This window comes from Amblyomma mixtum, chromosome 9 (assembly GCF_055824585.1).
Source record: "Amblyomma mixtum isolate Tamu chromosome 9, ASM5582458v1, whole genome shotgun sequence".
NCBI classification, from domain to species: domain Eukaryota; kingdom Metazoa; phylum Arthropoda; class Arachnida; order Ixodida; family Ixodidae; genus Amblyomma; species Amblyomma mixtum.
This window is the reverse complement of record NC_143020.1, coordinates 3,545,797-3,557,871: the sequence shown is the minus strand read 5'-3', so window position 1 is coordinate 3,557,871 and position 12,075 is coordinate 3,545,797. Positions and strand designations below refer to the sequence as shown.

The 12,075-nt window shown below is 44.7% G+C and overlaps 1 pseudogene; it reads right to left on the bottom strand.

Moving 5' to 3' along the window:
• Nucleotides 1-710: 710 nt before the first annotated feature.
• Nucleotides 711-11,288, bottom strand: LOC149328095 (uncharacterized; annotated as a pseudogene).
• Nucleotides 11,289-12,075: the final 787 nt, after the last annotated feature.

The window sequence follows — 12,075 nt, the reverse complement described above, 5'->3', positions numbered from 1 at the left end:
AACGAAAAGTCCTTCAGATATAGAACCGTTGAACAATGCCTCCCCTACTTCCGTTTTCTTTCGCGAGATATTCGTTTTGTACGAATACCACTGAATTATCGAATACCCCCGAAAAAATTTGATTTTAAAACGATTTCTATTTAATACAACGCGATTCGTTTCCATTTTTTTCTGAACTTTTTTATTCGATACGGCGGAAAAGCGGCAATCTTAGATTTCTAAAAGTAATATTTGCATACCCTTAAATAATATTTGTAAAGGATACTTCATAGAATTCGCAGCAGGAACATTTATGACGCATCAATGTTTAGCTTTGTTCCGTTGTGTTTTTTTTTACATCATTTCCTGAGCTTTCATATGCTGGGCCAATAGTGGCAGAATTTTACCGCCCAGACACGTCAGTTCTCGCGAATATCTCAGAAGACACGCCGAAAAACTACCGCGCTGTTCTCACAGTTCTCTGTGAAGATAATAGACATGAGTTTACACACAAATGTTCATACCAGATAAGAGTCAGCAAGAGTCATACATAATATAAAAAGAATGCTTAGGTGATCCGCTGGTGTGGACTATTGAGAGCAACGTCTCATAGCTACGACGCCAAGTGGTCGACAGGTATCGCAAAAGGGAACATACAGATCAAACACCAAAAATCATACAAAAACATATCACCAGGCAGCCGTATCCGCACACAAATACACATCGCTGCATCAGCCGCGAGGTAGCGTAACGTTATCGCAGTAATTGAGTTCACCGGCCTCCGTGCTAGGCGGGCAGTGGTACGCCGTGGCAAAGTCAGCGTTTCGCCAGAGTGGTACATTCACAAAAAACGTGGCGTCAAATGTGCCACTGCAGCTGTAATAGGCGTAGCGCGCGTAGAAGAACTGTGCCTCGGACATCCAGCGGACACTGAAGGCAGGTCGCATTGTGTACCAGCTGGGTCTTGGCGACGCAGGTGCGACGCCTTTTGCAGGCTCAGCTGGCGCTGACCCGACCGCGGCGGCGATGCGCAGACCCATCTTCAACGCCTCCATTTCGACCGCGCCTTTGGGGTCCATTGCGGGTAATGAGCGCGCCTCGCACTGCCTGCATTTAAGTAGCCGCAGCAAAAGGTTTTGATATAAGGGCCTGTCTTATCTGTTTGCGCGAAGAATGGGTATATCCACGTGATAAAGTAGTGAACTCTTTTTTTCGGTGCTTTTTTGTAATTTTTGTCCATTGTTTCGGTTAACTGGTCCCGCATTTAGTATATAAGAGTCGAGCTTCCTGATTATAAATCTACGTGTTTCACATTTATGTTTTAAGCAATGAATAATGATACCAAACAGACTTTATTAACGCCGAAACAATGTGTTTTGAGTATTTCTTTGCAGTGCGCATGTCAGTCAGTTAGTTATTTAGTTAGCTAGTTAGTTTAACTAGCTAACTAAATAAATAACTGACTAACTAACTAAATAAAGAAATTATCCAGGTTACATGTGCACCGCAAAGAAATACTTAAAACACATTGTTTCGGCTTTAATAAAGTCTGTTTGGCTGGCTACCGGCAATCTTCTAAATGCGCCAGATAATAAAGATAACGAAAAGGGTGTAATGGTTTCAAGTAGGATGCTCTTGCTGAACCACATTCTACGCACCCTTAGTCTAGCTTTGAGAGCACCAGAGAGCGAATGATTTGAAAAAGGCCTACTCGGAACCGCACAGTTTTCCTGAGACCACTTTTAGGACAATGAGGGCTCTAGAATCTTTTTAAGTTGTTGATGTTCGGTAGAAATGCGCGTTTCTTGTCAAAAATGGCGCCTAAAAATTTGTGTTCTTGCCTAATTGGCACAGTGGTCTGGTTCAAGTATAGATTAGGACCGACCAGTAGGCCCAGTTACAATGAGAACAGAGCACTTACTGTCTTTTGAGGAGAAAAATTGAATACATTTCTGTCTGCCCAAAGAGCTAGTTTATTTAGTTACATTTGTATTTGTCTCTCTGCACATACATATGCTGAACGAAGTGCATGCTATACAGGGTGTTTCACCTAAGACTTTCTGCAATTTTTAAAAATAAGCTATTTGAATTAGATGCGCGCTTTTTCTGGCATAGCATTGTCAGTGGTGTAGTACATCATAATGCAGCTAAGACGTGCTAACTAGCAGGCTTGTTAACCAATATTTTATAGTTAGCTTTTAAACTATTACCGTTGGGCTCCTTAATTATTGAGAGGCATGTAGCCCTCCGTAAGTGATGTCCATATCCGTTTTTGGAATTTCGAGAACGCGATTAACCGCGGCGCTGTGGCCCAACAAATTTCGTCTATATCGCGCCAAAATACATGCGGTTTGAGAAGCTTGCAGGCAAAGCAACCTCTCCAGTGCACGTAACTCGTCGAAATAGCCAAAATTTGTTGGGCCACAGCGCCGAGGATAATCGCGTTCTCGAAATTATAAAAACGGATATGAACATCACTTACGGAGGGCTACGTGCCTCTCAATAATTAAGGAGCCCAACGGTAATAGTTTAAAAGTTAACTATTAAATATTGGTTAACAAGCCTGCTAGTTAGCACGTCTTAGCTGCATTATGATGTACTACACCACTGACAATGCTATGCCAGAAAAAGCGCGCATCTAATTCAAATAGCTTATTTTTAAAAATTGCAGAAAGTCTTAGGTGAAACACCCTGTATGTAGGTCATCTACATAAACCGAAAACATTACGCTCTTGGGAACTATTTTAGGTAAGGAATTTATTTTTAAAATGAAATGTGCCGTGCTTAGAATACACTTCTGGGGTACGCCGTTCTCTTGTGTGAAAGTAATGGAAGGAATTGCTCTTAGGCGGACGCAAAATGTGCATTTAAAGTTGTTCAAGCAGTATGGCATCCTTCCGTGTATACCTAGGTCTGCTAGTCACGAAGGATACCAAACTTCCGCGTCGCATCACAGACCTTCTCGAGGTCGAAGAAGACCCGATACCATACTGCTTGTGGATGAACACCTCCCCGATGGTGTTTTCTGGGACAACAAGGCGGTAGGTCGTTCATGTTTTTTCAAATCCACATAGATGCATTCTAAAAGTCGCCGATATTAAAGTACGAATATCAGTCATATGTCGAAAGCACTTTCGAATGATTTTGCTGTACAGCTGGTGAGGGCTATCGGCCTATGACTCCTAGAACTTGTTCGTGGTTTTCCACTTTTCAGAAAAGGTACTACGAGTGCGCTCCTTCTCTATTTGCGCGGAGTATAATTGTTATATCGGCATGATACAGTACTGAGTTCATTTTACTAGTGCATTTTTGTACATTTTTGCTGTTATCTTGTCCCTCGCTCAGTTTATAATAGCCGAGCTTCCTGCTTATAGTGCTACGTATTTAACATTTAGGTTCTCAGCAATAAACAATGTTTGCCAACAGACTTTATTAAAGCTGAAAAAGCATGTCTAAATATCTCTTTTTTGAAAGATGCATTAGAACCTGAATACTTTATTTATTGAACCCTCAGGGCCGAACGCATTCGAGAGGAGTGGTTACAAATAACAAGATACATAAACTAATGCAATAACTGTTACAAAACAGTTTCATCGTCCTGTTAATTAGGTTAGTGCGGTCCGAAAATACTCGTTATCACTTATGTCGAGAATTTCTCCGGGAAGGTTCCATTCACGTGATCCGCGTGTTAGTAAAGACTAAAATGTAGATATGGTGTGACATTTTTTTCCATTCCAACTTTGTGACGCTGATGAATGTGGTGTGACATGTACACGGGACAAGTTATTGATTATGTTTAGTCTAATAGCGCAGAAGCACTTAAGGCGGATGTAACAGTGAATGAAACAACTAACCTTTCGGCTCTATTGCAGCAGAAAAATCACTTAAGATATGTTTTCGGGCGCCTGCTGTCTTTCTTTTTTTTAACGGTGGCACATCAGAGCCCCCAAAAAATATTTCTGGTTTCGCCACTGCCATGATCGACCGTGTATCCTAATGTCTAGTGCAACATCTTGAAGAAAACATCCCAACTAAAGTTAGGTTAATTAGGAGTGAACTTTTTTTTTAAGGTTGAATGCGGAATATGGTGACGGCAATACTGAGACAACTCAGAGCATTCTCTAAGCCTGGCATGAAACTATTAATCACAGCGTTAATTTGCGGGCGAAACAACTACACGCTACCAACAATTACTTTAAGAATGACTGGTTGCGTAAAGCGCCACGTTATTTTTAAAGCGCGATGTGAACGGGAAGCATTTAACTAGACTTCATATTACGCAGACCGATAATTATGGATTTCATGTCATGAGAGCAGCGGAGGCCGTTGTGCATAATAATTTCCGAACCTTAGGCCCAAAAATGAAATTAAATTCAGTCACTTTAGGCTCCCACTTTGCTAAAGGGTACAGCAAGCGCCTTAAGATGACCTCGCCGGAATACTTCGCATTTGCAGCTGTGAAATATAGCCGCGGGCGGTAGCTACTGTGCTGGGGATAGAGGAACCTTCAGCTCAGAGCAAACTATGATCTTAACCGAAAATGCTCGCAACAGATTAGGCCACGTTATTTCGTGAGGGCTTGGTTTTTTTTTGGCTCATTCACAACAGAGTAATATACATTACCTGAACTATTTGAACGCCGCCATTGTTTCTCGAGACCAGCCCGCCGGTCTCCGCACGTTGCTCCTCATCAAAGCTGCCATACGACTCGCAATCACCGCGGCGTCGGCAAACAGTGGATCGAGGGTGCCCGAACTCAGCCAGCCGTAGCCCGAAGACGACACGTACAGGGTGGCCTTGTTCAAAAAGTACAGACGGTTGTTGGCTCTGTGCTCATTGTCGTCTCGAATCCAGGGGAACCCTCGTTTCGCATTTGCCTTTTTAGCGTCGAACTCGAAGTTGTGCGCCAAGAACAGGTTTCGAGCGAATCCTTGCTTTGACATTTGGGGAACGGCCGGCTCCTGGAACACCAGGTCGCCGGGAAGCTTCAGAGTAAAGCTGCCGACCATCGTCTGTAAGTGCTCCGTGTCATTTGGCGCCGCCATGAGCCGCAGGATAGGGGCGTATTCCACGAATCTTTTCCGAGTCTCCTCGAAGATCTTAAGCAGCTGCTGGTCTTTCGCGGGACTCGCGAGGGCCGCCACATACGTGACCCTCCATAGCTGGCCACTCTGGAACACGTGGTCGTTACAGACTTCCTTGCTACGCACTGTTGGCGATTTCAATGTGTTGCCCCTTTGAATGCAGCTCATGGCATCCAGGGCCACAAAAAGTAGCATGTAGCATAAGGACAACGGCTGGTCGCTCCTCAAGAGGCGTACGTCCGTAGAGAAAGCAGCCTTGGAGATCGTCTGAAATTCCCTAACTTGGTCAATATCGATAAGAAACTCGAGAAATATGTCCCGTAGCTGCGACACTTTCAGACCGCCGAAGATGCCGCTCATCTCTTCTAAAGACAACGAACCAGTTCTTTTTTTGTCAAGTGGAAATATTTTTTCCCACGCGGACACGTCCTTCCGGGTGTAGTTAGTGCCAAAATGCGCGCTCAGGATGGAGAGAGCAGTGATGTAGCAGGAATCGTCGCAAAATGCTTTGTATTCGGTGGTCCGGAGTAGCCTCCTTTTTAACACGAACACTTGTGTTTTAGTGGTACGGCTGATTAAAGTGAAAATAAACTTGAGGTGGTATCGCCTATCCACCGCGAGGGCGAAACGTAGCAAATCTGCGCCACTCATTTGGCTGGAGGTGTTTGCAATTTCCAGCACGATCGTCACGACATCTCTGGCTCGCTGATCTTGACGCCAAACCTCATTGAGGCACGATGTGTAGAGAGCGTGAAGTGCTGCCGCAGCCGGGCTGCCGTAGTTTTGTGTTCCTTTGATGATGTTGGAGATGATGTCCTCCTGCGAAATTGCACAACAGGACAAGGACCAAGTATCTAATTGAAGACACATAATGAACTTTGTTCACAACGGTCATTGTGGTCGTACTACGGATCATTGACACTCGTGTCGTTGAACCAAAGTGTAGAATGAAATTAGAGTCACATTGTCCGCATAGTACCACGGAGTGCAGATCCCCATCTTTAGGGACTGTTTTGTGTGGGTTCGATATCCAAGCGGCGATAAAGTAAGGGAAACCCGACGCGGAGAGTGTTTTACATATTAACATGTATCCCGTGTAGCACAGTGTGCAGCGTCGACAATCTTTCGGGGTACTAAACGTACGAACGATGTTCTATTCGCGGACTGCCAATGCATTACATAATTTGTCTTGATCGTTCACGGCTTTGTTAGGAAGCGCCAGGGCTGATGTTCTCGCAGAATCCGGGAAGTCCCACGTTGCAGGACAGAGGAGAGAGGACTAGTGCTTCTTCGCCTCAAGGCTTCTCAAAACTGCCGATGCGCAATTCACGCCACATGGCCCAACAGGAAACCCAGTGGTCTTTCAGTTTTGACAAGGGTTGCGCTTACTCCTTCTATAATTATAACGTTAGCGCCAGACTTTCACTACGCCTAAACTGGATAAAAAACGTAGCAGTTGTCGCTTGGTGCAACTGAAACCGGGCGCGTTCACCTTCTATCAAATGCAGTTGGTATCCAGATAGCGTATGCAATGACCGTTATATGTTGGAGTGTGGCACTCAGCTCTGCTATGTTCACTGCGGAGAGCGAACAGGGTGAAATGATGCGCAGTGCACAGGTTCAAACACCTTAGCATACATAGAGTAGGGATGGACGTCGGCAAACGTGGGGCCACTGAATCTCCAACCTTCTTGGCACACCCTGGGCAAACGTTGGCGGCCGATGCAGGCCGTCGTCAGCCTAAACTTGCTGCTTGGATCGAGTAAGCATTGAAAAGCGTACCGCTGAGATAGTTGCCGAAACGAGCAGACAACTTCGCTTCCTGTTCACTGCGTAACAAATCTCCTAGTCATCCTTTCCATACTTCGGCACCAAATTTGAAAAGAATGTCGTGAGAATACTCCACAAACAATAACCTTAGGTGTCCGGTTTATTGCACCCAAACAAGCTCGTACTGCAAGATCTGCAGCCAATATAATGTAACATGTGCTTTAGCGGATCTGTTATCACGGCACAAAGTAAGTTTTTCTTTGATCCACAGGTTTCACTTCAACATAATGTAATTCATGTAATTCAGCTTGAGTTTAAGAAGCATTATTCAATCTTCAACTGAAAAGATGGAATAATCTCTTGAACTGAATTTTGTCGCGGTTTACGTTTTCTTACTATTACTACTGCTCGATTTCGTCTCTCCTTCTCACTTGAATTCTTGTGGTGCTTTTTTTTTGTTATGTGCATTTCATTGACGTATTATTGTATGCCCACTCCTGCCCAGGGCCTCAAACTGAGGCCGGCAGTATCTTGTAAAAAAATAAATAAAAACGAAGTAAATTTTCGGTTTCTAGCTCAGCCCAGAGTGAAAGCGTATGCTTTAGTGTTTTGTTTCTAATGAACAGGCGCACTCTGGTAGGTTGGAGACACTATTTTCCGAATGTTGGTCAAAAAATAATAGCTTTTGTTTTTCTTTCATTAGTATGACTCCTTTATGGTTCCTTCAAGCGTGACAATAGAGTAAGTCTTTTCGTGTATAAATTTAAGTTTGCGGCGCTAAATTCATTAAAATTTTGAACATGTCATAAATAAGGATCCCGAAGGACCCTCTGGAGGTGGACTGTACTCGTTCCAAATTTCGCTAAATCCCGCCAGAAGAGAGTGAGACCTGGATATCTCCTGTCAAGCATTGCAATGTGAATAAAAGAAAGACATGTTACCTCCCAGTGAGCATGCCAAGATAATTTTAGTTGTATAGTGTTAAACAGTTTACTTCCCTTTATTTTCAACGACCTCTAATACATGGACTTCCACTGTGCGGTTATACCTCAAACGATTCCAAAGGCCCCAACACACAGTCAAAGCCTGCGCAATGATATATTTAAATTTCCCACTACCACAGGCGCGCTCTTTAGAATGCGAGTGTAGCGACGTATCACCATACGTGCACGCTTCAAAAGAGGTACGCCAGCGAAGAAAACAGTATAGAGCATTGATGGAGCCTGTCTTTCTCCGTCCGATCGGTTTTCCTCTCCAAATTTTCTGTGCTTGTGTAAATTTTAGGGAAGCTATAGGAGTATACCAGACATTCACCGGCGCGCGATTATCTATTCAGCGCATGCGCGAAAATATGAGAATAGTAGTGAGAACGAGTTAGAGCGCAATGAATAAACAAAATCCCATCGTTCCTGTGGCGCAGTGTATGAGCATCCAGTTATTGAAAGATTAAGACAGTGCATTCAATCCACTTGTCACTGATATGCTTTCCTGTCCTTTTTTTTCTTACGAAGCACAAAAAACACGCAAATTATATGTGATTCACTTCGGGGAGTAGGTTTCCCTGCTAGGTAGCGTTCTGTGATACTTTTGATCCGAATTTGCCTTTCGGAGCTTTTTCACTCTCGTTTTTATTCTCATCCCGTGACCCTTTCAGGCCCATCAAATCAACAAAGTTGGATGCCACAAGTCTTCAAGCGAGCGAGAAAGTCGTAAATTTTTTGCAGCAGTTCGGACATTTAGCAGTTAAACATATTTCAGTGGCCTTTAACCTCACCGACATATGCTAGTAGGTAGTAAAGGGCTACGGGAACTGCGCGCGCTTTGCTGTTGTCATCAGCTAGCGCCAGCTTTTCCCCTTGCACCATGCAGAAGAAAACCATTGTTATTCCTACGTAACAATAAGGAAGGGTACAAGTAAGGAACAGTTTGCTCCTTGGATGTAAACTTTTTATGCAAAAAACATTTACAAGCGTTCAAATACTTTGGAAATAATAATGATTACAAATGTAATCACTGAGGCCTGGCGCCCTATTGAAGAATAAGCACCGTGGTCTCATTTGAGTTCTCCAGCCTGTGACTGCTTCTGTGGCGCGAAATTAGCTTCTTGCGCAGTCTAATATGTGCCAGTAAACGTCCTGTCCTCCAGAGAAAAAGTCTACATCTAGTGAAAGGAAAACATTTCATGATTGGCCTGCCACATGTGTATGGCTGTCATTTAATAGGTGAAGAAATATTATTTATCGCACGAACCCAACAGTAAGCATAACACAAGAGCATTGAACCTCTATGGATTATTGCTCTTTTCAGCAAATTTCGCACTTTAGGACGCTACAGCAGCGAGCAGTAGTGCAACTCTTGCTCTTCAGCATTCTCAACATTGTGTTTCCTAAAACGAAAACTCAGTTCCGCTACCTCTAATATTAGGCTTTTGGCATATAACACTTTTCTTCGGACGAAGCTCGAATACGCATCTATTATTTGGGATCCGCATACAAAAAATAACATTAACTCCCTTGAAATCATTCAAAGGAAAGCAGTCAGGTTTATTTTCCACAAATACAGCAGATTTGATTCTCCCACAAAGCTAATGGCAGAAAATAATATCCCACTTCCTTCAGACCGCCGAAAAATAAACCGAATTTTGTTCCTCCGTAAGATTCTTTCACGCGAGGTAAACATTCCAATACCTAACTATTTTCAACCTTCTACCACCAGACGCACACGACACACTAAGGAACACACACCACAGCCTATCTTCGCACGAACAAATTCATTTAAGTATAGCTTTTTCCCCCGAACCATCTGCGATCGGAACATGCTCCCAGAATCCCTTTTTCAAAATAGAAATTTTAGCAACGCATTGGAAGAACATTTCCTTGGTTAAGTTGTGTCATTTTGTGTTCTTAATGCTGTTGTTTTCATCTTCCCGTTGTTATCGCCGAATGATGCTGTGTTGTTTTTTCATTTCTTTTGTGTATTGTAAGGTTGTTTGCCCCTCCTGCCTGGGCCACATAGGCCTGCAGTATTTTGAAATAAAATAAATAAATAAAAAACTACGCCTAAGGCTGAAAGCTGTCCCCCTTTCAATTTCCGAGAAGTGGGCACACTCGCAAAATAGTATTGCAGAGCAAGACAAAATTAAAAAAGGTGACCCCCCCCCCCCCCCCCCCCCCCGCCTTGCAAGAAGCACCTTCAGCTCATGAATATTTCTCTCTTTTGAGCATTTCGCCTTCTACATTTTTAGAAAATGCAAAAGGATGCGTCGCGCTCGAGGCTTTAAATGTTCAAAATGAGATCGTCGTCGCCCTGCTTCTTGCACACCGTCTCTCAAAAGAAGCAATGCTTTTGTACAATCGACTCAAGAATTCCGCTTGCGTTGGACAGTACACCGACCTTCACGCAACTGAAACATAACATAGCAGGCTGAAGCTGTGCGTCATGTCATTATCGCATATGCTTGATAAAAACTGACACACAAGCTGTACTTCAGCAATGACAAGCGCTGTTTCAAAGCAGATATTAAATCTTCATAGGAATCACTCGACTAACCCATTTGAACGCATTAAGTTCCTCTGGTTCCATTTAAAATGATGCAAACAAAACTGATAAAGAACCAACAGAATTTTATTTTCTGGTGAATTATCCTTCTCCGACACATAGTCGCCTCAGGATATCGATTGTTTATATTGAACAGCTTAAGTTTGAGCCGGAAAGGGTCAATACACAATCAAGTCTGCGGAGATGGGGTGCCCGCAACTGACAAAGGACAGAGTAAATTGGACAGACATGGGAGAGGCATCTGCCCTGAAGTGGACATAGTCAGGCTAATGATGATGATGATGATGATTAAATAGTTTACAATTCTCTCGACTCGAGTGACCATTTAAGTTGCATTCAAAAGTTATTAGCGAAATTCGCTGTTTGAAACAGTTTCAGACTAGCCGGCAGGCGAAACCAGCAAAATGCAAATGCAGGTTAGCAGATTTTCGTGATTAAAACTACCAGGATGTCCGCACGAAAGCTCACCAGCATGTCGTTGGCCACGTCTTGCTGCACAAAGCCGTGTCTGATGGCGTTTTTGCAGGTGTACGCGTAGAAGTCTCTGCAGGGCGACTCGTGCTTGTCGATGACGGCGAACAGCCTGCCTGCCTCGCTGGAGCAGCAGAACCGAGGCCCAGTGCCGTTCCTCTCGTCCCGCGTGGCAGCTCCGTGGATGGTGAACAAGAGCAGCGCGGCGGTGGCCGCTGCCAGAGAGGCTCCGCAGAAGCAGCCAAGGCCGGTGCCGGCTGAGAGTAGCTCTTTGCCCCGCCAAGGTGAAGTCCGAGACGCTGGGGGACCGCCGCCAAGGGGTGAAAGTAGGCCTTCTTCCGTAGCCTGAGGCTCCATCGTGTCCGTCTTTCTCTTCTTCTGGAAAATGCCCTCGAGGAGCGCGTGGAACTGCGTGTGGTCAGCGCCTCCTTGTGCTAGAAATGCCCGGTAAAGTTCTCGTGCTCCTGTTGAAGAGATAGAGGAAACTTTCAATTAGAAAGAAAAAATCAGCGGAAGGACGCACACACAGAGAGGGACACAGGTCCAGTGGCGTCCTGTGTTGCTTTCTGTGCCTGCGTCCTTCCGCTGGTTATTTTCTTTAGAACTACGTGCCAATTGGCCCAAGCAAGCTCTGTACCCTACTGAAAACTTTTAATTAGCATAGCATAATTCGCAGGAGCCGGGTGGCCGGGGCCTCTAGTCCAGTGCTCCGCTGGCGGCAGCTGACTTGCGGACTAGTTAGATGATCCAGGCTTGCTGGACCAGGTTGTCGCTGGTCAGGGCCTCCTCCCACTGATCGTGTGTCGGGCGTGGCACTATTAACTTTTTGTCCGACTTGTCGTGGCATTCCCAACAGGTATGGCAGAGCATGGGGCATGCTGTCCACCAAGTATAGTAACGGGTATTATGTGGGTCTGATCTTATGCAAAATGTGGACTTGGATATGTGTTTGTTTGCATTCTCCTCCAGTCAACAGCACCCGATGAGGACAGTTTGTGTGGTGGTGAGAATTGTCTTCTGTCTAGCCGAAGGTGGTCTAGTCTGTCAACATACGGTCCTAGGAGGGGGGGGGGGTATGGATGGGGATCCGCCCGGTTTGTTAGAGCTGAAGCTAGATCATTCGCTACCCCGTTTCCAGCTAGGCCTTGGTGACCAGGTTTCCCTGCTATTCTGTGTGAGTGTGAGAGTGTACTTAATAGTGTGCTCGCCCTTC